The sequence below is a fragment of the Macrobrachium nipponense genome, chromosome 1 (genome assembly GCF_015104395.2).
Source record: "Macrobrachium nipponense isolate FS-2020 chromosome 1, ASM1510439v2, whole genome shotgun sequence".
Taxonomy (NCBI): domain Eukaryota; kingdom Metazoa; phylum Arthropoda; class Malacostraca; order Decapoda; family Palaemonidae; genus Macrobrachium; species Macrobrachium nipponense.
In genome coordinates, this window is record NC_087200.1 from 200383430 (window position 1) to 200406617 (window position 23188).

Genomic DNA, 23188 nt, shown 5'->3' on the forward strand with positions numbered 1-23188 from the left:
GCAACTGCAAGCAGGAGCTTGCCAGGACTAACCAGTCGTCGAGATACCTCATAAGACGTATCCCGGACAAGTGGGCCCAAGCAGACACCAGAGTGTACACTCGCGTGAACACCTGTGGGGCGGTTGAGAGACGGAAGCAAAGTGCCCTGAATTGGTACACCGTCCCGTCGAGGATGAAGCGGAGGTACTTCCTGGAGGATTGATGGATGGGTATCTAGAAATACGCATCCTTCAAATCCACTGAAAGCATGAAATCGTTCTCCCTGATGGAGTCGAGCACTGAACCGAGTCTGGCGAACAAATCGGTTCAAAGGAGAGAGATCTATCACCGGGTGCCAGCCCCCCGTAGACTTCTCCACCAGGAAAAGGCAACTGTAGAAGCCCGGTGATTGATCCCTGACGATCTCTACAGCTCATTTGCTCAGCATGGTCTTGATCTCCTGTCGTAGAGCTACGTCCTTTGATGATCCCGGGACGTATGTTTGCAGATGGACCGGGTTGGAGGTGAGGGGTGGCCGAGATTCGAAGGGTAGTAGATATCCCTCCCGAAGGACGTCTACTATCCAGGTCTCAGCACTGTAGCGCTGCCATGTTGCCCAATGGCTCACCAGGCAACCCCCCACTTCCGGCAGCAGGTGAGGGGGAATGCCGTCCCTAGCGTTTCCCGCCTCTCTTCGACTTCTTCCCTGTCCCCCCTTGTGAGAAGGAGGGCTGGGAGGGGGGCTGATTACGACCTTCCCTGACAGAAGTAGAAGTCAGAGTCTTTCCTCGAGGCTTCGCAGGGCAACCGTCTTAGCAGCCGAGGAAGCGCTAGCCAAACTCTTAGGCTTGGCCGCAGTTCGAGGCTGCCCAGAAGCCTTCGAAACTACCTGGTGTACCAGGCGGTCACTGTCATCAGTGCGCCGCCTTTCTACTGCAGCGTCCACCATCTCTCCTGGGAAGAGAGAGGAGGAACTCCGAACAGGTCCGTTCCATAACCCAAGCCCCGCCTCTCGCCCAGTCACCCTGGATACTCGGGTAAGGACTGCGTCCCTACGGCGAAGTACCAGGTTGGCCCACAGGTTTGCCATCTGATGGGCGAGGAAGGAGATGGCCCTTCCTCCAGACTGACAAAGTCTTCTGAAAGCCGCGTCATCTTCAGGAGAAATATCCCCAGAGTTGGCTGCAACCTTAGACACAGTGTGGGACCACAGGTCTAACCAGGAGATGGCCTGGAAAGCCGCCATAGCCATGGATTCCAGGCCTAGTGCCTCTTGCTGCGAGAACCAGAGGTTCTCCGACAGGAGCTGCTGCAGAGACACACCCGGAGTTAGCCTGGCTATCTCTGGGTTCACCTGTTTGGGCGGCATTGGATCCTCTGATGGCACGTAGAATCGCCGCTGTCGCAGTAGAGGAGGAGGAAGTAGCTTGTGTGACCTGCCAGACCTCAGCGAGCCCTCCTATCCGGAGATGAGAGACTCCACCTGGTCTAACATAGAGTCGGCAAGCTCCGATTGCGGCAGACCCACCGTCGGTCTGGGTTCCTTCTTCGGACCCCAAAACGACTCGAGCCGGTACGTGGGCTCGGATGGTGGGAGCGGTGATCCTTCCCCGAGGTCGTTGTGCTGACGAATCAGCGCAATAACCTCGGCAAAGTTCCTCTGGATCTCCGGAGTGACTGCATCTTGTGGAGTAGGACCGTCAAGTCCCTCGAATAAGAGCAACTCCCGAGATCCTCCCCCTTCAGGAGGGGGAACGGCGACAGACCCCTCTCGGTCTCCTCCTGTCACTTGCGTGTACGACCTGGTTGATCCTAAGACCGTGCCTGGTACGTACGGCGTCGTGACTGGATCGTGCGGGGCGCGCCCCTCACGATCACTCCTCGGTGCCTCGCTATTCCCTGTGTAACCCGAGGAAGTTGAAGGTACGGGAGAGGAAGACCTGACGCTCCCCCCTCGCTCACTGGCAGGACCAGTGTGCTTGGAGGGCTGCAGGCAATCACCAACCTGCGGTGGGGATCGAGCTGCAGGCCTGAGGAGAGCGGCTGGACAGAGAACAGAAGCACCGATCTCATGCATCAGAGGAACTGCTGCTGGTCGCCCTACCCGTCCGGTCCCTGTGGGAGCGGCGGTCAGGCGACCTGCAGAGACCACTGTCGCTGTGAGACCGGTGCGTGTCCTCACAGCGCATTGAACCACTGGTGCCAGTGATCGGGGGGACCTCTTCCCAGCCTCAGCCCATGGTCGGTCTGGGACCGTCACATCAACCCGGGTAACCGGCTGGTCGCTACGAGAGCGACCGCTGGCCTGGCGAGAGTCACCTGAGCGGCTCTCACCAGCCATCCGCTCCGTGCCATGAACCTGGTGCCGAGCGAACTCTGGCGTCTGGTTCTTGGCTGCACGGCCACCCGTAGGTGACCGTACACCCAGTACCTCTCGCGAACAAGAGGCCGAGACGGAACCTGGTGTAGCGACAGAACCTCTAGCACCAGGCGAGGAAGTACTGGTGTTAGCTGGTACTCCTCTGATCCCCGTCTTCTTCTTCCTTGCGGAAGGAGAGATGGGCCCTACTCCCGAAGGAGCAGGAGGACCAGCGGAAGGAACCCCCATCCCACCAGAGTGGGACGGGCCCTGAGAAGTTCCCGAAGGAGCCCTCTTAGGAGGGGAGGAGGCAGCCTTCTTCTTCCGTGGCTGGGTAACCTTGGAAGTTGAAGGGAAGAGGCGGCTGCAGATGACGAAGAGGACGACGAAGACGACGACGACACCTTCCTCCTCTTCCTCGTCTTCTTCGTCAGCTTCCTCAGGACAGACGTGAGGTCAACCATCCACAGTGGAGCCGGGGCTGCTGTTGCCGAAGCAATAGGGCCCGGCTGCACCTGTCCGGACAGACCAGCGTCTGGGGCAGCAACACCGTGGACTGGGATGACGTCAGCAGGTAAGGGAACAGCGGAAACAGCAGGAACGGCAGGAGCAGCAGGAACAGCAGGAACAGCCAGCACAGCATCAACGGCAGGTACGGCAGGTAGCACAGGTAGGCCAGGAGATGGGGCAGCAGCCAGCGACATCCTGGGTACCGGCGGCAGGTCCAGGGGTGAGCTCTTCAAATCCGGGTGGTGGCGGCACGCCCCTCCTCGGTACGGCGGCAATCGGACCCTGCACTGCGGTTGAAGGAGTCACTGACACCACGTGGGGAGAATACACCAGGTGAGGATGGGCAGCGTACCACTGAGTAGAGATAGTGGTTGTAGTAGTGATCACCACTCCATGGGTGACCGCACCAGACCCCGCCAGATGATGGAGCAGCCCCTGGACACTCGGCACGCCCTGCAGTCCCAATGACGCCCATACCTGTCCAAGGTCATCCCCCACGGCAGAAGCACCTGCGGAAGCAAGAGTCAGGTATACAGGAGGGGTTCCCCCTCGCGCGGGGGGAGGGGGGGCGAGCCTCACCCCGAACGAACGGAAGACCCCGAATACAATTGTACGTCGGGGTACCAAGCGCCCTCCTCTATGCTCGACGGATCGGGTGAAGAGAAGAACCTCGATACCTCACCCCCCCGAAGGAGAAGGTGCCATACGAGGGAGTTGAGCGGGGGGCAAGAAAGAAGACGAAGTGTCCGTTAGAGAGGGCGTCGTGGGAGAGCTTTCCGACGACTCCTTGGTAGGCCTTCGCTTCTTCCTGCCCTCATACAACCCCCACTGCACCTCCGACCAATCACAACATACAATGCACAGCTCGGCCCGAGAGCATTCCCACCCTCGGCACCGAGCGCAAAGGACATGAGGATCAATTTCTGGGAAGGATCTAAACTTCCCGCACTTGCGGCCCTCCACCCCGGGGCACAGTCGCCGGATGATGGGAGGGCGCGGAGATTGATCCGATCCTTAGTCCATGTTGATTAAATCACAATAATTATATATGAAAAAATGACAAGGCGTACTCACAGTATCACTTTCATACACAAACAAACAGTAGTAGAATATCACAATAATCCTGAACATACGACGATGAAGCGGACAGAGAGCGATGGCGAGCACGTCCTCACACCACAAGGCCGAAAGCAAAAGAGATTCTTCACCTCCCAGTCGCGCGGTGCACGCACTGTCGGACAAGCAGTTAACTACCGAACTCCCTTGTTCGAAGCTTACGACCGTCCAGCTGCCGCTAGTTACCTTCCTATTGTAAAAGGACCGATGGTTTGTATATCGTACCGGAACAAAGCCGTTTTTCTCTTTTTATCCATTTCAAGCTAATTCAAATGAGCCTATAAAGTCTTCCACACCTTATCCCCCAATTTTCACATTTGTTACTTACAAGTTAATTGCAGTGAACAATTCTGACCCCTACAACTAACGCAAACAGAATGCAGGTTGTAACAAGCTTTAACTAGCCTAGTATTGCTGCCTTTGCTGTGATACCTTACGCTTTGTGTACTAATATCAGACACCGCCGACTGCTAATGTAAACAAAGTCTTATACCTAGCTACCTAGGTCTAGGCCTAACAGTCAGAACTGAACAGAAAATATAAGCATATGGTCCACGTATTTCAAAATATTTTAACGCATCGTGATATTCCATTCATATTGACTCTGAAAACTTACTTTTCAACTTGGAAGGCAGCTGCTGTACTTAAAAAATAAGTTCTACATAGGTAGGAGATAAGTTTCAGTAACAGCGGAGGTCACAAACATCTTTCGTGCCAGCCCGTTGGTTCGTCGTGACGTTCAGGAAGGATTTAGAGAATATGATAAGAAATTTGCTATCTAATCATAGGGGAAATTAAACAAATTCAATATATATTGCTCAAAATGAATAGTGTCCAAATGGATTGGTTACTGAATGCTATATATTATAAATATGTGTTTGTACTGAAATGAACGCATCTGACATGTCTCTTCCTTAATAAAATTACAGGAAATTAGAGCAAGAGTTGTGGGACCTAATTCTTTATATTACAATAAATGTTAAAGTAACGAGGAATCACATCTCTCTTTTTTTCTTATTAAGTAAAATATATTCGACGTAAAACAGCGAAACTCGAATTAACTCTTCAACCAGAAGCGCCAGCCTTTTAAAATGTTACGGGAACAGTGAACAATTTTCCCAGCACCATCCTTCAATATTTTACACTCAATAGCCATTTTGTTTCTGCTAATTAGAAAGATAACGTAATATGCCATTTATACCTGCCTCCTACATGACGAAATCATTAAAAGATAATGTAGTTGGGAAAGAGGAAAGGGTTCGTGAGTATATGGCTATATTACAGGGCTCAAAGAACAAAGATAAAGGTTTGAACGCCTGCAAAATATGACTAAAAGGTGTGCTGGCAAATGTGAAGGCCTACAGATAAAATATATATATATATATATATATATATATATATATATATATATATATATGTATATATATATATATATATCCATAGACAAGTGTATTAGTGTCACCCCAAACAATGTAAGTTCTGGGTTTGACCTTAGCTTTTATGAACACAACCGGGTTTTCTGATTATTCCTTTATTATTTATAATAATAATTACGACCCAGTAAAGTAGATGGTTATATGCCACAGAACTGTATCATAGTTGGTCATATATGATGAAACCCTTGCAATGGCAACAATTTGGAGAGAGGTAATGAAACTACGTAACATGACGAAACGCAATGACAAGTTGTTGGCATTGCAAAACTTCCTCCATTAATCATTGATGAATTAGAAGTCACCCACAGCGTATGATTCTCTATCCTAGAAAATGTCCTTCGACGAGGATGGGATTCGAACCCACGCAGGGAGACCCTATTGGATTAGCAGTCCAACGCCTTAACCACTCGGCCACCTCGTCATGAAAATCGCACATCATCTTTTAATAAGTTCGTCAAATCTTCATGGCGCAATCAACGTATGATCTATGGTTCTTATATTCACGTTGAGGGAGCCTGAAAGGTCATTAACTTTGTTTAAACATTCCCGAATTTCCCCCTTACAAACCAAATTATCCCCGTTGGGATCATTTATAAACTACTGCGACAGTTTATATACGCAAATTAAGTACTCCCTATTGATGCATTTGGTTATAATTCTTAATGCAGTGGAAGATAATGAAAGGAAATGTCCCTCGTACATTAATATGTATGTTTGTGTACGTGTGTGTATGTGAGGATATATGTAGTACAAATCGGTTCGCCATGACACCTCAATAATTAAAATAATAAAATAGGAGAAACAGAGTTCTGCCGTACATGTAAGGTTTAACACCTGCTCTCTCTCTCTCTCTCTCTCTCTCTCTCTCTCTCTTTTTAAATATCTATTTATATTTTGCTAAGGTTTAATAATAATAATAATAATAATAATAAAAATTTATTTCGTCTCAAAAAATGCGATCCCATGGTTTTCTGCAAGAGTTGACAGGGTGAGGCTGCTAGCCCTATACCCTATACCTGACAGATCACAATTAAGGAGCCGCTTAAATATATTCACGGATTCTGGTAGTCTTGCTGGGCACCCATCCAAGAACTGAGCATTATAAATGCATCTCAGCAGAAAGTACGAAATTATTCACGTCTTCATAAAAAAAATTAATACTTAATATTAAGCATTACGTTCACATTGCAACTATGACAAAAAAATATGATGCGTTATATTTTTAGCATAAGATAAATATGTGTAGTTATATTTCTTAAGCCAGACTTTCTTTGCATATATTTATTTAAATAGGTTCCGTCCATGCAACATATTCATTGCTTTTTAAAATCGAATGATGCATTATTTTCTACGAATAGTTCATTATTTTTTCAAATCATTATTTTTTTTTAAATTATTAATATTTTGTTAAATAAATAGTCATTATTTTCCAATTATTCATCATTGTTTTTTTCCTATAATGCATTTTCCTTTCGAATGCAGAGCCAGAAAAAAAATAATGCGTTATTGGACAAAAATCAAGCATGTCCAAGCATTATCTAAAAAAAGAAATAATGAATTATTGGAAAAAATAACGACTTATTAGAAAAAGTAATGTATTATTCGATAAAAATTATGAATTATTTAAAAAATAACTATTTATTAGAAAAAACAATGCATTATTCAAAAAAATTATGAATTATTCTATAAAAAAAAATACCGAATCACTCGTAGAAAATAATGCATTATTCGATTTTTAAAAATGATGAACTATTAAAAAAGATAAGTAATTATTATAAAAAATATTAATTATTAGAAATGATGAAGTATTCGAAAAATAAGGAAATATTCGACAAAATAAGGAATTATTAGAAAACAATGAATTAAAAAATAATGAAATATTAATTTAACCCTCTTACGCCGATTGGACGTATTAAACGTCGAGTCAAAATGTCTCCCGTATGCCGATTGGACGTATCATACGTCGGCTCAAAAAAGTTTTTTTTAAAAAATTCGCGGAAAAATACTATAGGCCTACCGCCGAAAACTTTTGTATCACGCGCCTTGGGGGATGCTGGGAGTTCACGGATCAAGGCGTTGTTTTGTTTACAATCGCTACGCAGGCGCGCAAGCGCGAATTTCTTTCTTATCGCACTAAAAAGTATCAGTGACACATCTCGGAAATTATTTCGTCACTTTGACATAATTATTGCACCATTTTAAATTATCCTTTACATGAAGTATTATATATGAAAAATGTGCGCAATTTCATGCACAATACAACTAAAAAATACTCATGATTGTAGCTTTTATCAATTTTGAAATATTTTCATATAAATAACGATAAGTGCAAAAATTTCACCTTCGGTCAACTTTGACTCTACAGAAATGGTCGAGAAACGCAATTGTAAGCTAAAATTCTTATATTATAGTAATATCAATCATTTGCCTTTATTTGCAACAAATTGGACGTCTCTAGCACAATATTTCGATTATGGTGAATTTATGAAAAAACTTTTTCCTTACGTTCGTGCGATAAACTCTTCCGATAAATTTTTTCGTGCGATGTCCTAATGTTTGCACCCTTTTAAATTGCCGTTACATAAAGTTTTATATATGGAAATGTGCGCAATTTCATGCACAATACAACAAAAAACAACCCGTGGTTGTAGCTTTTATCAGTTTTGAAATATTTTCATATAAATAACGTTAAGTGCAAAAATTTCAACTTTCGGTCAGCTTTGACTCTACCGAAATGGTCGAAAAACGCAATTGTAAGCTAAAACTCTTTATATTCTAGTAATATTTCAATCATTTACCTTCATTTTGCAACGACTTAGAAGTCTCTAGCACAATATTTCGATTTATGGTGAATTTATGAAAAAAAAAAAAATTACGTTCGCGCGGTAACTCTTCCGAAAAAAATCAGAATTTTTTGTGCAATTGTCGAAATGTTTGCACATTTAAAATTAGCTGTTACATAAAGTTTTATATATGAAAATGTGCGCAATTCATGTAGAATACAACTAAAAAATGATTGAAGGTTGTAGCTTTTCTCTTTTTTCGAAAATATTTGCATATAAATCACGATAAATAGAAAAAAAAACCACGTTCGGTCAAATTTGACTCTACCGAAAATAGTTTGAAAAAACGCAATTGTAAGCTAAAACTCTTACGGCCTAGAAATATTCCGTCATTTTTCTTCATTTTGAAACAAATTTGAAGTCTCTAAAAACAATATTGTGATTTATGGTGAATTTTTTGAAAAAAAATATATTTACCTTCACTCCGCGCGCCGATTCGCGGCCGCAAGTCTCCGAAATTACGTACCATGGCATTATCCTAATATTTGCTTCCTTTTCATATTAGCCTTTTTATAGAGTTTCATATATAATCAAAAATGTGCGCAAATTCATGAAGAATACAATACAAAAAAGAATTGAAGGTTGTAGCTTTTTCCATCTTCGAAATATGTGCATATAAAAAATATATATATTAAAATTTCGACATTCGGTCAAATTTAAACTCGTCCGAAATGGTCGAAATCTGCAATTATAATCTAAAACTCTTACAGTATCGTAAATATCAATCATTTGTCTAATTTGAAACAAATTGGAAGTCTCTAGAACATATTTAGAATTACCGTGAATTTTGAAAAAAAAATTTTTTTGCGTCCGCGCGTTACGAATTCGTACATCATTTGTGATAATATTTTTCCGGTGTTGCTTTTATTGTTTTACAATGTATTATATATCAAAATGATCGCAATTTAGTGTACAATACAAACGCAAAACAAAGTAACTGGTAGCTTGACCGTTTTCTGCACAGCGTGATTTGAATACAATTATGTATGAATTTTTTTTTTTTTCGCTACATATATCGCATTATTTACATATGATAATGATATTATTTTTCATTTCTGATGGTTGCATTCTAAACTTCAGGCAATGACAAAAAAAGGAGCCAAAAATGAACTCTTAATCTTCAAAAGTACGCGCGCTGTAATTTTTTGAAAAAATTATTTTTTCCGGTTCCGCGCTCACTCCAAACCAGGCCCGGCATACGGGAGACGTTTTGATTTTTAGGGCTCCGGCGTAAGAGGGTTAAAAAAGTATTTGAAATAATTTTAAAAAATAACGAATTATTCGAAAATTACGGATATATATATATAGATATATATATATATATATATATATATATATATTATATTATATATACATAGCTTTTTATAGTATGTATAATATAAAATCTACGAACAATAAGATACTCACTACTTTTTAAATATGAGAGAAGAGGAAACACAAGACCTTTTCATGCCAAAATATAACAATGAAACATAAATTCATCATACAAAGACATAATATTCATCGAATTTATATAATTCTGTTATCGAAAACGGTGGAAAATCTTTAGGGTAGAACGCCCCCTCCCAAGACGAGGTGGCCGAGTGGTTAAGGCGTTGGACTGCTAATCCAATAGGGTCTCCCTGCGTGGGTTCGAATCCCATCCTCGTCGAACGATTAATTTTTTTTTCTCAGAGAAGATGTGATTGATGTACAAAATACACACATTTGTCTATTTAGTAATTTCAAAGTATGATGGTAACGAGCTTACTCATATATGCGAGAATATGGCCCTAGATGGTTTGACTTTGACACCAAAAACCTTAAATATAAATGTGACAACCCCTTAGCAGAAAACTTCAACAATATTAACTATTAAGACGCCTCATCAGCAGTGTGTCAATACCCCTCACACAAACTATATCAGTCACTTTCATCTTGCACTTTCTACTTCATCTCTCCTTCCCTAACCTAAGAAGCGCCTACAACGACACGCTCGTTCCAGAAAGTCGTCTTCCTTTCTTTCTATATGACCAAACCATCTGCAAACACTCTAGCCCATCCTCTTAATCTCTTTACTACTACAACAAATCTTCACATTTCTCACTCTTTCGTTTTCTCTTAAGCCACAACTACTATGCAAACAGTTCATCTCAAGAGCAACACCCATTTTCTTTCATTCACACATCAAGAGAGTTGGCTTAACACTCCCTTCATACAGTCCAACCTTTGCTTCAATAAACAGCTCGAGTCCCTTCTCTTTTTATCTTCTCTTTGACTGTATATATTTGATAAATAATCAAGCTATTTACATAACGGTGAATTACAATTTTGGTAATTGTTTTCATAGAGAAATCGATAGATATTGGACCCCAGCAGATTTTAGTACCTGTTTACATCTGCGTCTGTGAATGTTGGACGGTCAGGGAGCAATTCACGAACCTAGCAAAGTAAGACTAATGCTGCATCACTCAGATAATGTGTCTTCCACAACTATGTTTATTTCATAATTTTTTTTCTGCTCTGTGTACTTCCTACCAGTTATACTTTGTTATGTTTATGGTCACTTTTTAAGAGATATACTGGGAAGGTTTGTTTTCAGGTATTTGAAGAAATGTATTGTTTCTTTATAATTTCATGTAGTGCTGTTCATTTTAATTAAACAAGAAAACAAATTAAATATATATACTATATATATATATATATATATATATATATATATATATATATATATATATATATATATGTGTGTGTGTGTGTGTGTGTGTGTGTGTATGGTTTAACTGAATCACGAAAGTTTGGAGCGTGATAAATCCATAAATAAAGGTATAAGCCACGAAGGAAAAATAAAAAAGATTTTCTGCAAGATCTTTTGACTTGAACAGCTTATACCTTTATATATATATATATATAATATATATATATATAATAATGAAAATCATATCAGCGGATTACAGCCAAAATTGGTCCAACTTTTACAGCAAACATTTATAACACTGTAAACATAAACAAGTACAGATTATAGATCTGCATCATTATGCACAGTTATATCAACTGATCAACTACATTGACACATATCCTCTAGAAAACGACTCTTCCGACGAGGATGGGATTCGAACCCACGCAGGGAGACCCTATTGGATTAGCAGTCCAACGCCTTAACCACTCGGCCACCTCGTCATGGAAGAAGAGGCCGTTCCCGCAAAAAGTTCGGTGAATTTTTTTTTTAAACAAGCCTAAATTAATGTTTTCATTATTAATCTGTATCAGTATTCCATTTACAGACTGATATACATAAATGCACATTGCCTTTTCCCCTTTGCCATTACTTATCAAAGAAAACAAAGTAAGCTAACAGAGAATAGTACTAGTAAATAGAAATTGGTGGGTTTTACAGCATATATTCCCTGCTTCCTGCAGCATAGAAAATTACGAAACGTCAGCAGTATAACCAGATGGTATGAAGATGAGATAGAAACACATATGGCTGGTAATTAATGATATACCTGGATGAAGGTTAGGATGAACTGCGCTCACCTTCATCCAACTATTATTAAAATCACCTGCCTTCTCTCTCATCGTTATACCAGCTGGGTTCGTAATATTGAGAGAGAGAGAGAGAGAGAGAGAGAGAGAGAGAGAGAGAGAGAGAGAGAGAGAGAGACTCTCTCTTCGCACATGTTTAAAGAAGTTAAAACTTAATAGGCGCTTGGACTCACCGTCAAATATACATGTGGGGCGAAAGCAGCGCTAATTAAACTTCAGTGATACGGAAATCACCTTGGCCTGAAGCCCCAAAAAATTACAGCCTATCAATTTCTATGGTGTGATAAAGCGATTATACTGATCAGACCGGCAGGTTACCAGACTAGGCCTACATGTAGAATGAATCACACAAACTTTGATATATGGTGCAGGCGATTACCAAAGCTTTATTCACCATTAATTAAGCTGATCACATTCAGATGAACTGGGAATTAAAATCCTATAGCATACACCTTACGCCCAGAAGATGTGTTAATTACACCCTACTTGTCATCTGTCAGTTCCTGTTTACACTTTTTCTTTGGCTTCCGCCGACTCGTATACATGTGTAGCCTACAACAGAGGCCTAATACAACGTCATGACGGTGTTAATGCAGTAGTACCTATGTACGAATAAACCACATTTTAGCTTACAGTCAGTAGTATAGCTACACACTGTGCTGGATATTTCTTCATTTAGAAATCTAGTCATATTAATCATATTATGGTAATTTTCGCCATAAGGTAATGGCACCAAAAGATCCTTTCGAAACTACCTATCTCTGGATTATGATGATCTTCCAGATAGGCTATCTTGTTCCTAGGTAGGTATACTTAATCAGCTGGATTACTTCGGTGTTTATGGACACTAAAATTAAAAGAAGGAAAACTTCATGAATTAAACTCACGTTTCTTGCCATTGTTTCTCAGCCATCATCCACTTGTATTGTTCCAAAAGCAACTGCAAATTTGCAATCAAAACATTGTTATTTCCAAAGGTTTTGCGACCACGTGTTGCTGTGGGGTTTTAAAAGAAAACGTATAATAAGAATCACGTGTGACTTAAGAATATAATTGCTTGAAATCACAATGAACAAAACCTTAAGCATAGCTTTACGTCTGGTTTATAAATATTCGCTTGTGAAAAAAAGCATTTGTTTAATGTATTATCGAAAGACTATGCCCAAGGGCGTTGCAGGATTATTTATACATTTTTTTCTAAATTCTTCTATTTAGGCACGAACCTGATTCTTGGTTCGTTGTCACCCAATCTAGACCCAAAAACCTGTCGCTTTTGGCCAAGCGCTTGGACCTATCTGGTCATTCAGCGTTGCAAGGGAAATTGACAGAAAGTTTAAAAGGTGTAACAGGAGGAAAACCTTGCATTTGTAATATGAAAAAAAAAATTGTTGGACGGGGTGGCAAGTCAGATGGAAAAAGAGAATTAGAACGGAGGTACAGTAAAAGGAAAGACAGACGTTGCAGCTATAGGGGCTGAAGGGACGCGGCAAAGACCCTTAAGTAATGCCTACAGTGCACCACATGAGGTGCACTGACAGCACTAACCCCATATGGTAGACCAGCCTACAGACCTACGATTTTGAATGTTCATATTCATATATAAAAATAGATATTTCGCAGAGGGTAAAATATTGACAAACATCGAAAATAAAATTATATGATTTATATTTTTCTTTATGCATGTGTTTCATGCTTGTATTTGCCAAGGCAACTTCACCTTCTACTTCCTTGTAAGTTTCAACTGATGTAGGCAGAATAACAATCTTCATAATTATAAATCTCTCTCACTCTCTCTCAGTACAATATGTGCATATGATTTAAATTATATGTCCGTGAGTATACTTACATATATATGCGTGTGTGTATATATACATATGTATATATATATATATATATATATATATATATATATATATATTATATATATAATATATATATGTGTGTGTGTGTGTGTGTGTGTAGCTACATTTTAAACTCGTGCACACACACACACGATCCACGTAAGGCGGCGAGTGAAAAACGGGACTTGGAACAAGTACTTTTGTAGTGTATTCTACATTTTTAAGTCCAGACTAAGTAAAAACATAGTTTACAGAGCTTTATATACAAAATTAAGTAATGGTGGGCGGAGTTACAGTTTCTTGGTTCGGGCAGCATGCTCTCCAAACAGACAGGGAAAGAAGATCAAGAGATAATCCAGGATGGAGGCTAAAATTCCTGGAGCACTTGTAATGAATCTTGTGTTTTGTCAATAATTTTAAACTTACCGTCCAAGAATTCAAGACTACAAATTCTAAGTGCTCTAAGATACATTATAGTAAATGCTGATTTCTTAATTTGTTTAGCATGGTTTGAATAGTAATCACAAATGATTGTCATATTCAAACCATGCTAAATAAATGAAGATATCATTTACTAGTATGTATCTTGGAGCACTTAGAATTTGTAGCCTTGAATTCTTGGACGATGAGTTTAAAATCATTGACAAAATAGGAGATTCATTATGTTATCCTTCATATTTCTGGTATTGTGTAAGAATAAGGCAAAGAAGATATATTACAATCCAACCAAAGTTAATACAGAAACTTAAGAAAATTCAGTCTACCTTTTCAACCGAATTTCATATCTGCAATACGAATTCTAAAAACTATTGATATTAATTTAATATTTGAATATAACAATACCTTAAAAAATATGTTAAGAATATCCATCTAATTCAAACAATATTGTGTACAGCATTCCTTGTAAAGATTGTAGTAAGATCTAAATTGGCCAGATATTTAAAGAAAAAAAAAATGTCTCCAACACAAATATGCTCTTTCAAGAGGCATAACAAATAATGGCATTTCAGATCATTGGCTCAAGGCAGGCCATGCCATTAAGTGGGATAAGTATAAGTAATCTATAATCTCCAAGGCCAACGACCATCAGAAAAGAAATTTTAGCCTCCGGCCTGGATTATCTCCTGATCCTCTTTCCCCTGTCCTTTCTGTTTGGAGAACATGCTGCCCGAATCAAGAAACTGTAACTCCTCCCACCTCTACTTAATTTTGTATATAAAGCTCTGTAAACTGTTTTTTTATTCAATGTGAACTTGAAAATGTAGAATGTACTACAAAAGTACTTGATCCAAGTCCTGTTTTTTACTTGCTTTCTTACGCGGATTTTAAGGTATTCTCAAGCACGTGGACTTTCGTGTTACATATATATATAGTATATATATATATATATATATATATATATATATATATATATATAATATATATATATATATATATACCGTATATATATATATATATATATATATATATATATATATATATATATATATATATATATATATAATATATATATATATATATATAATATATATATATATATATAATATATATATATATATATATAATATATATGTACATATGTATATATATAATATATATATATATATATATATATATATATAAATAGAGAGAGAGAGAGAGAGAGAGAAGAGAGAGAGAGAGAGAGAGAGAGAGAGAGAAATGAAAATAAGTAGATCTAAGACAATATATGTGTAGTACCACCAATGAGGGGGATATTAGAGAAAGTATTCAGCATGGTGGAGAACAAAGAGAGTTGATAAGTTTAAGTATTTGGGATCCTTGGTTAATGCTGGAGGAAGTATAAAAGAAGTAAAACATCGGGCACAGGCAGGCTGGAACAACTGGAGAGCAGCCTCTGGAGTTCTTTGTGACAAAAAGTACTCCTGAGGTTAAAAGGAAAATTTCACAAGACGGTGGTAAGAACAGCAAAGTTGTATGGTACGGAAACAGCAAGCATGAGAAAGACAGAGGAGAAGAAGATGGATGTGGCAGAAATGAGAATGCTTAGGTGGATGTCTGGGGTGACAAGAGAGGATAGGATCAGAAATGACTACATAAGGGGGTCGACTAAGGTGATGGAAGTATCAAAGAAAGTGCAGGAGGGGAGGCTGAGATGGTATGGACACCTGTTGAGGAGAGATAAGGACAACGCTGGGAGACATACTATGGGGATGGAGGTTCAAGGAAGAGTTTGTATTTTGTATGGTGCTTTTACGTTGCATGGAACCAGTGGTTATTCAGCAACGGGACGAACGGCTTTACGTGACTTCCGAACCACGTCGAGAGTGAACTTCTATCACCAGAAATACACATCTCTCACTCCTCAATGGAATGGCTGAGAATCGAACCCGCGACCACCGAGGTGGGACGCCAACACCATACCAAACCACGCCATTGAGGCCCTCGTGGTTGAAGGAAGAAGAAGAGGGAGACCAAGAAAGAGATGGAATGACTGTGTGAAAGGAGCTTACTTGAGAAGGGAATTGATGGAGCAGAAGCGCAGGACAGAAATAGATGGAAACGGCAACCCCATATAAAAATGGGAACCAGCTGGGAAGAAGAAGATATGTATATATTAGCTGGTTACCCGCCCTCGGGCAGGTCCTAGCTAGATTGGTCCGTGTAACCCAGAGCACACACATATATATATATATATGTATATAATATATATATATATATTATATATATATATATATATATATTATATATATATATATATATATATATATATATATATATATATATATATATATATATATATATATATATATATATATATATATATATATATATATATATAATATATGTCTCTTACCCTCTTTCTTTTTTTTCTTTTCAGTAATACCAACTCTCTGTCTGTCTGTCTTTTTCCTCTTTCTTCTCCCTAACACCCAGTCTACTCTCACTTCCTCTCTCTGTCAACCTCCTTCTAAAACCACCCTCTTTGATGTCATTGATGTTTGACCCTATAGTTTATTCTTTTTACCAAATGATATAAGTCATATGTATACTTAAATTTGTAAAGTAACCAAGTCTACAGGCATAGCCAGCCCTGTTTCACGAGCAGAACCAGCTCTGTTTCACGGAATCACTTCTCACCCTTCGGGGGGGGGGGGGGAGTAAAAATTTTGGGACCCCGGGCTTCCGAATATAGGTCTCGACCTTCCCGGGGGTGGAAACCCATCTCCATTCCAAATCTCAGTCCCGTTAGGACGACGGTGGCCCGCACCCATACCATCATACATACATATACATACATACATACATACATACATACAAACATACATACCACACCATTGCCAATAGTAATATAGATATGAGCCTTCCTAGTGGGTTCAACGGGTTCCACCCCCCAAAGTTCTGAAAATCCTCGAAGGACGCCTTGAGTCTAATATAAACAGTCATTTTCTCTCTGGTTAAGAAAAGCGTCCCCCCTCCCCACCCCCAAAAATTCATTGGGATTTGGGGTTGCCTAAACCTGACACTGATTGGCTGATAGGCCTACGGAGATGTGCCAGGATCAATCACATCCAGGAGGAAGGAAATCAGGGGTTTGTGAGCATTACGGATCAAGATCCGCTCAGGTTCTTTATTACAATAAACAAAAAGGATTCAACACCAACAATTGAAACTCGGGATACGAACATAGAAAGAAACTCAAACAAAACAGTTTATTTACAAAGATAAATGCAGAATGGTTTCTCCTATTTACATAAAATTAAATCTAACCATGTGTGAAAATGAGGAAACAGTGCAGTCAGTAATGAAGTACTTGCTGGCGAGTTGAGATCGGTTCTTTGAAGCAATGGCTTCACAAGGGGGCAGTAGAAACTTCAGATGAGCTCTTATCTTCACACTGCAGGAAGGAATGACTTAGTCTTGAAACTTGAAGGGCAGGTTACTTCTCAAAACCACTTGCAGGACGCTTCTTCACAGAAAGGGTTTACTCGGCGCTGAGACTTCTTCCTCTCCGACTACGAACTACGGACTTTACTTTCTTATTTCCGTTTCCACTCTCTCTCGTGCGTCCTCTTCCTCTCTTATCCTTCCACTCTTCCTTCTTCTCTTATCTCTGATGACCTGATCCTCTCTACTTCCTCAGAGTCTTATATATATACGTCGATCTCAGGGTGGGGCTGAAAGGGCGGAGCTAATCAACGAACGTTTCCATCCCAAGAACTTCTCAGAAGACTCTGGACGAAATGTTACGTCATATCCAAAGCGTTGTGTTGCTACCGTCATCTGCGTGCTTGAGTTCCACAATACAACAGAGTATTCTTGAACAATCATGAGAACATACGCCCCGAACACGTGCGGGAATGCCTCCTTGAAGAAGATACATTTTCCTTTCTTTAAATATATGTTTCTTTGCTATAAAGCGATTACCATGACATGAGGCACTAGCAGGAAGTGAGAGAATGCCTAGGGTGTCCCTCTGTAAGGCAGTCAAGTGCCAGACATTCGTGGGGGAAGAAGTGTATTTCCCTTCCTGCCCTCTGCCGATTCCCACCTCAGCCTTTAACTCACGTTACTGTAGTTTTTAGTTCAATTTTCACTTGGGCCCTTGTGTAAGAAATCCTAGAATATAGTTACTGTGTTAATTTAAAGCAGAGCATTTGAATTATGAATGACCCAGAGTAAGACTAGAATCCCACGTGACCCAGGACGGGGTCAAAATCTGATGTCAGGTGTGACGGTGTATTTCTTGTACAATGCGCTAATTTATCCATTATTAGCCAACTGTGGGTCATCGCGTTTGTGCCAACTCGATAATGTAGAGTGATATTAGTGAGGTACAATGGCATGTAATACGCGAAGCACGAGGGTCCAAATGACTGGAAGTGATGACGGAGACGAGAGAGATGGCAGAGCTGTAGAAGTTAGTCCAGCAAGGGGGTAGGGGGAGGGACATCATGAAATAAACGAACAGTATGAACTAACCCTTTTTAGGGCATCCATGGATTGGAGACGGCAGGGGGTCAGAAACCATACACATGAATGAGACATGCAATGCCATACCATCGGGAATTCCAAGCTGCAATAGTGAAATTAAGAGTTCTACGTCAGCAAGGAACTGGGTAATAATGGAATGGAATACTCGTTCCCGCTAGGTCGAAGAGTGCAATGCAACCACTGGTTCCGGTCGTTGTAACACCTACCAGTAGTGACGAAACCTCCCATTCCATTATTACCCATCAACGAATTCGGCAATTCCAGATCCAAGGAGGACTTCCTGATGATCGAAGCCTTTATTGAAAGCATAGAAAGTGCTACTAAGGGTTGGACTGATGCACAGAGAATTGCGCACACCACTGTGAAGATGACCGGGGTAGCGGCCAAGGTGTTGAGGTCCTTGAAGTGCAAAGTGAAAGGTTGGGAACCGTTCAAAAATGTCCTTTTCCAAAATTTCGCCCTAGGCAAGGACAAAAGAAATGTGGGCCACCTTTTGTCCAGAATTTCAAGTGGGGGAGACTATCGCTAAATATGTCAGCTTAGCACCAGAAACAGAGCTGACAGAGGGCAGAGAGAACTGTCCATGGATACTGCCAAACACTCTCCCCAACTCTGTAACTCAGTTCCTGGCGGGATATGTGTAGCCCTTAAAGGCGTTGATTCCCCAGGTGCAAATAGCGCTGGACAAAGAGACATCAAGAAGGGGAGGGGAGGATGTCGTCCTACCCCACCACCCATAGTCGCCACCTCCAACCCTTCTGCAACGCTAAAGCACGCTCTACCAGCCCCATCCAGCTCAAAGGGAGCTGGCCCCAGTGCCAAGCGACAGAGGGGGCCCCAAGGGAAGGGAGAGCGTGGGTATGGCTGGGGGACTCTGCTGCCAGTGTGGGAGAAAGGGTCACCTGCGTGCCCAATAACCCTCGTTTGGACAAACAGAACTGTTTCAGGTGTGGTGAGATGGCAGCAGCAACCGGAGGAGAGACAGCGGGTCCTGTGGGAGTAGTGCCATCCCTGATCAGCTGGTAGGTGGGGGTCTTCCCTGCTAGTGAGTGCTTCCACTGCCCCCAGGGTGTATGCATTTTGTTTCCTACGTATTGTGTGGGAAACAGCCGACGTCTCCAACCGCCCCTGCCTCTCGCAAGAGTGGCGATGCATGCAGTACCTGTCCTAGAGGTAGGAATTGGAACAAGGACATACCATGCTTTACTAGACATAGATTTGTGATTTCCTGATCCTAGAAATGTTGTTTCCTATGACTTTTTTCATGCTTTGGTCTTTGATAGGGTCATAGAGCAATTTAGCTGGGTTGCCCAAATGGCATCTTTGGGCAACTCAGGCTATTTGCAATCCCAAGATGGCTGCCATTTGCGATATTGCAATATCAAACTTTGTTCTTCTATATTATAGAATCCTGTGCGGTTTTTCTTATGTTTAGAATCCATTTTTTTATATTTTTATTTGATTAAAGGTCAATCTCATGTGTTAAAAAGTCAGGTTTTATATTTGGTTTAAAAAACAATACATACTTCAACAGAATGCAACTAAAATATAAGATGTCTATATATCTTTGTGATCTAATTTTAAGGAATCAGATTATATTATACACATGTAATCTGCTTATTCACTGGCCAAAATGCACAAAAACCGCAGAAAGAGGAGTTTGAAGCAGCAGCGTGTATTGGATGCAAAAGATCGTGGTCTCATTGAGGCAAAGGTTGAAAAGTATCCACATCCACAGGAACACTACAACCCTCATCCGTACAATCCTGTCACTGGCCAAATTGCAACTGCTTTTGGGAATGTGGCTGAATCTTTCATGATCATAGAAAAGATGGAAAGGAAATTCTGTCCGATGGGTTTTACAACTCAATCATTACATAAGTCCCATCAAGAGAATGTCAATTTTAAAACAAAAGTTGAATAGAAACACAGTCAAGCCAGTAATACACCTTGAGAATCTTTTTCTTAGACTATTAGTGATAGGTCAGCGTCGGCAGATGACAATTAAACTTCTCATCTCTACTTGATGAATGTGGTTGCTTCCGTGAAGGCAGCTAGTCACAGCTGGTCAAATACTTTGGTGTGCCTGAGACATTGCCAGTTCCTGCAAATGTTGTCTTTGTAGATATTTCACAATTGTTTTATCATACCTAATTGCCTCAATTCATGGTTGTCTAAGTCACTACCCAACTGAAACTGAAAAAATCATTGTCTTTGACAAATACCAAGATGTATCTGCAAACCGAAACGAAATGTTATTCAGAAAAGCAAGAACAAGTGAAGACTGACTTAACATGTATACATTCACTGTTGATGAAAACGTGACAATGGAAACTCCAGACAATGGTGCATTTGGCCACGATGTGATAGACATCATCATGATTTCTTATGTCCTACAGGTAGCTAATATTAGAAAGGGTACGACATGTGTGCTTAGTGATGACTCTGATGTGTTTGTCCTGTTGGTATATTGGGTACAGTGGGCAGTGGAAAGTCCAGATGGACCGTTGGGTTGGGACAGCCCTTGACATCAATGCAGCTTGTGCTAAACTAAGGACAAAATGTCTTCAACTCCTTGGCATGCATGCCCTCAGTGGATGCAACACAACCTCATATCCATATGGTAAAGGTAAGATCAGAGCATTTGATATTTTAATGATAGGGGACTTCCCAGTCTTGGCTGATGTACTGGGTGAAGTGGGTGCTACAGAGGCTGATTTAATTGAAGCAGCAAAACCCTGCTTTCTAGTTCTATATGGACAGCAGTCAGGAAATTCTATGAAATCTGCCTGCTTTATACACCAAAAAGAAAAAGCCCCAAATTGATGACCCTTCCTCCAACACCCAAGCTGTTGTAACATGTGTTGAGGGCTCATTTGCAAGGGATGCTGTGGAAGGCAGCTTACCACCAAGATCTGCTTGGTAAATTAGCTGATATATCACGAAATTTGGATGAGAGATTGAAGATGGTGTTGCTACTATTCCTGTGATTGCTAAGGGTGTACCTGCCCCACCAGACAGATATAAGATGTAATCTGGTGTCAGTGCAAAATGTAAGATAAGAAGAGACGTGCGGATGCCACAAAGAACATCTTTCATTTGCATCATACTGCAACTGGCACAGTGAAGATGGTTGTTGCAATCCACACACAAACCGACAATATGTTCAAGCTAAAGATAATATGGATTATGATATGGATGATAATGAAAACCCGAATCAGGAGGATGAGGGTCAGGAGGATACTAAAGAGGGTGTTCCTGGCCCTTATGATGACTGGGAAAATACATATACTACATATAAAAAAATAATTTTGTTATGTATATGGAGGAGGCAAAAGACAATCTTCCATATCTTCAAAATGTATAATTCTTAATAACTGAATTTAACTATCCTTGCAAGTCTCGCATGATGATAGCTTTCAACAAAATACATAAATATGAATAAAGTGTGAACATCCAAGTCATATTTAGATTTTACCCAGCATCTAGCACATATAAGAATGAAGTGCAATGGGAAGAATTGAATTGAATTATTACATGGCACTGTGATGTCAAAGGTCATAGACACCGAAAAAATGAAGACCAGAGAGTCTGGCAGAGCAGGACAAGGATTAGACAGGAAAATAGGGGACAGTTATAGATTAAAAGAAAACTTTAATTGGAAGAATAACATTTAATAAATTCTGTACAAGAAACCCCATAATAAGAGCTATTACACATTTGATTAAAACAAGAGAATAAAAAGTTAAGTTTTAAAGCTGATGCTTGGTGGCCATCCTGATTTATGCAAATTACCGGAGTTGCTCAAAGATGCCATTTGGGGCAACCAAGCTAAATTTGTTCTAAATCCATCTAAATCCAAATTAGCAAAATACTTCATAGGCAACATTTCTAGGTTGACTATGGACTAGATAGGAATGTCAAATCGACTAACAGTGGAGCATGCGTTTCTTTGATCGAGGAACACTTTGTGACGGGTGCCATTATAACATCGAAGGGATGTCTGTTGTTAAATACTGTGAGTGGTCATATAATCACACTCCAGAGATCTGTACAGTAGCAGATCTCCTTGGGTGGATGAGTTTTGACTCACAAATTCCATGTGGGCCCCACCACCCACATGGTTGACGTTCCTATTATACTGGGAATCGGGTTCGTGGCTCTCTATGGGGTCGACGGAGGGGGAGTACAAGTGTCAATGCCAGTGGAAACTGGGCAATACCAACAGATTCCCATTCTGGGCAAGCACCAACAATGCATCAAGGTCGCCCGGGGCTGCCACAGGGTATACAGGGGTGGTACCTGCTAGAACTGAGGTAGGGGAGGTAATCCTTCCCTCCCATCTTTACTCCCTCTCATCCTGGCACGGAATAGAGCAGAAGGTACAATGGCATATATTAATCGCCATAAAAAGTGGGTAGACACTGTGTTGCTAAGTGTCGCTACCATTGTTGATGGCAAGGCAAATGTACCTTTTATTAATGAGTGGTAATAGGTTAGAATTAAGTAATGTCTCTTTGTGATTTAGAAGTTTAACCTTGCAGAAACCAATAGTGCAGTGTCAGCCTTGACTACACAGAGTCAAGGTCCTGGCAAACCACGGC

General features: G+C 40.8%; 3 non-coding genes across 3 annotated transcripts; 1 reads left to right on the plus strand and 2 right to left on the minus strand.

The window, feature by feature from the left end:
* Nucleotides 1-5740: 5740 nt before the first annotated feature.
* Trnas-gcu (transfer RNA serine (anticodon GCU)) lies at nt 5741-5822 on the minus strand. Its single transcript has one exon. It is a non-coding gene; the product is annotated as a tRNA-Ser (tRNA).
* A 3991-nt stretch (nt 5823-9813) lies between these two features.
* Trnas-gcu (transfer RNA serine (anticodon GCU)) lies at nt 9814-9895 on the plus strand. Its single transcript has one exon. It is a non-coding gene; the product is annotated as a tRNA-Ser (tRNA).
* Nucleotides 9896-11321: 1426 nt separating this feature from the next.
* On the minus strand, nt 11322-11403 carry Trnas-gcu (transfer RNA serine (anticodon GCU)). Its single transcript has one exon. It is a non-coding gene; the product is annotated as a tRNA-Ser (tRNA).
* Between the last annotated feature and the right edge of the window lie 11785 nt (nt 11404-23188).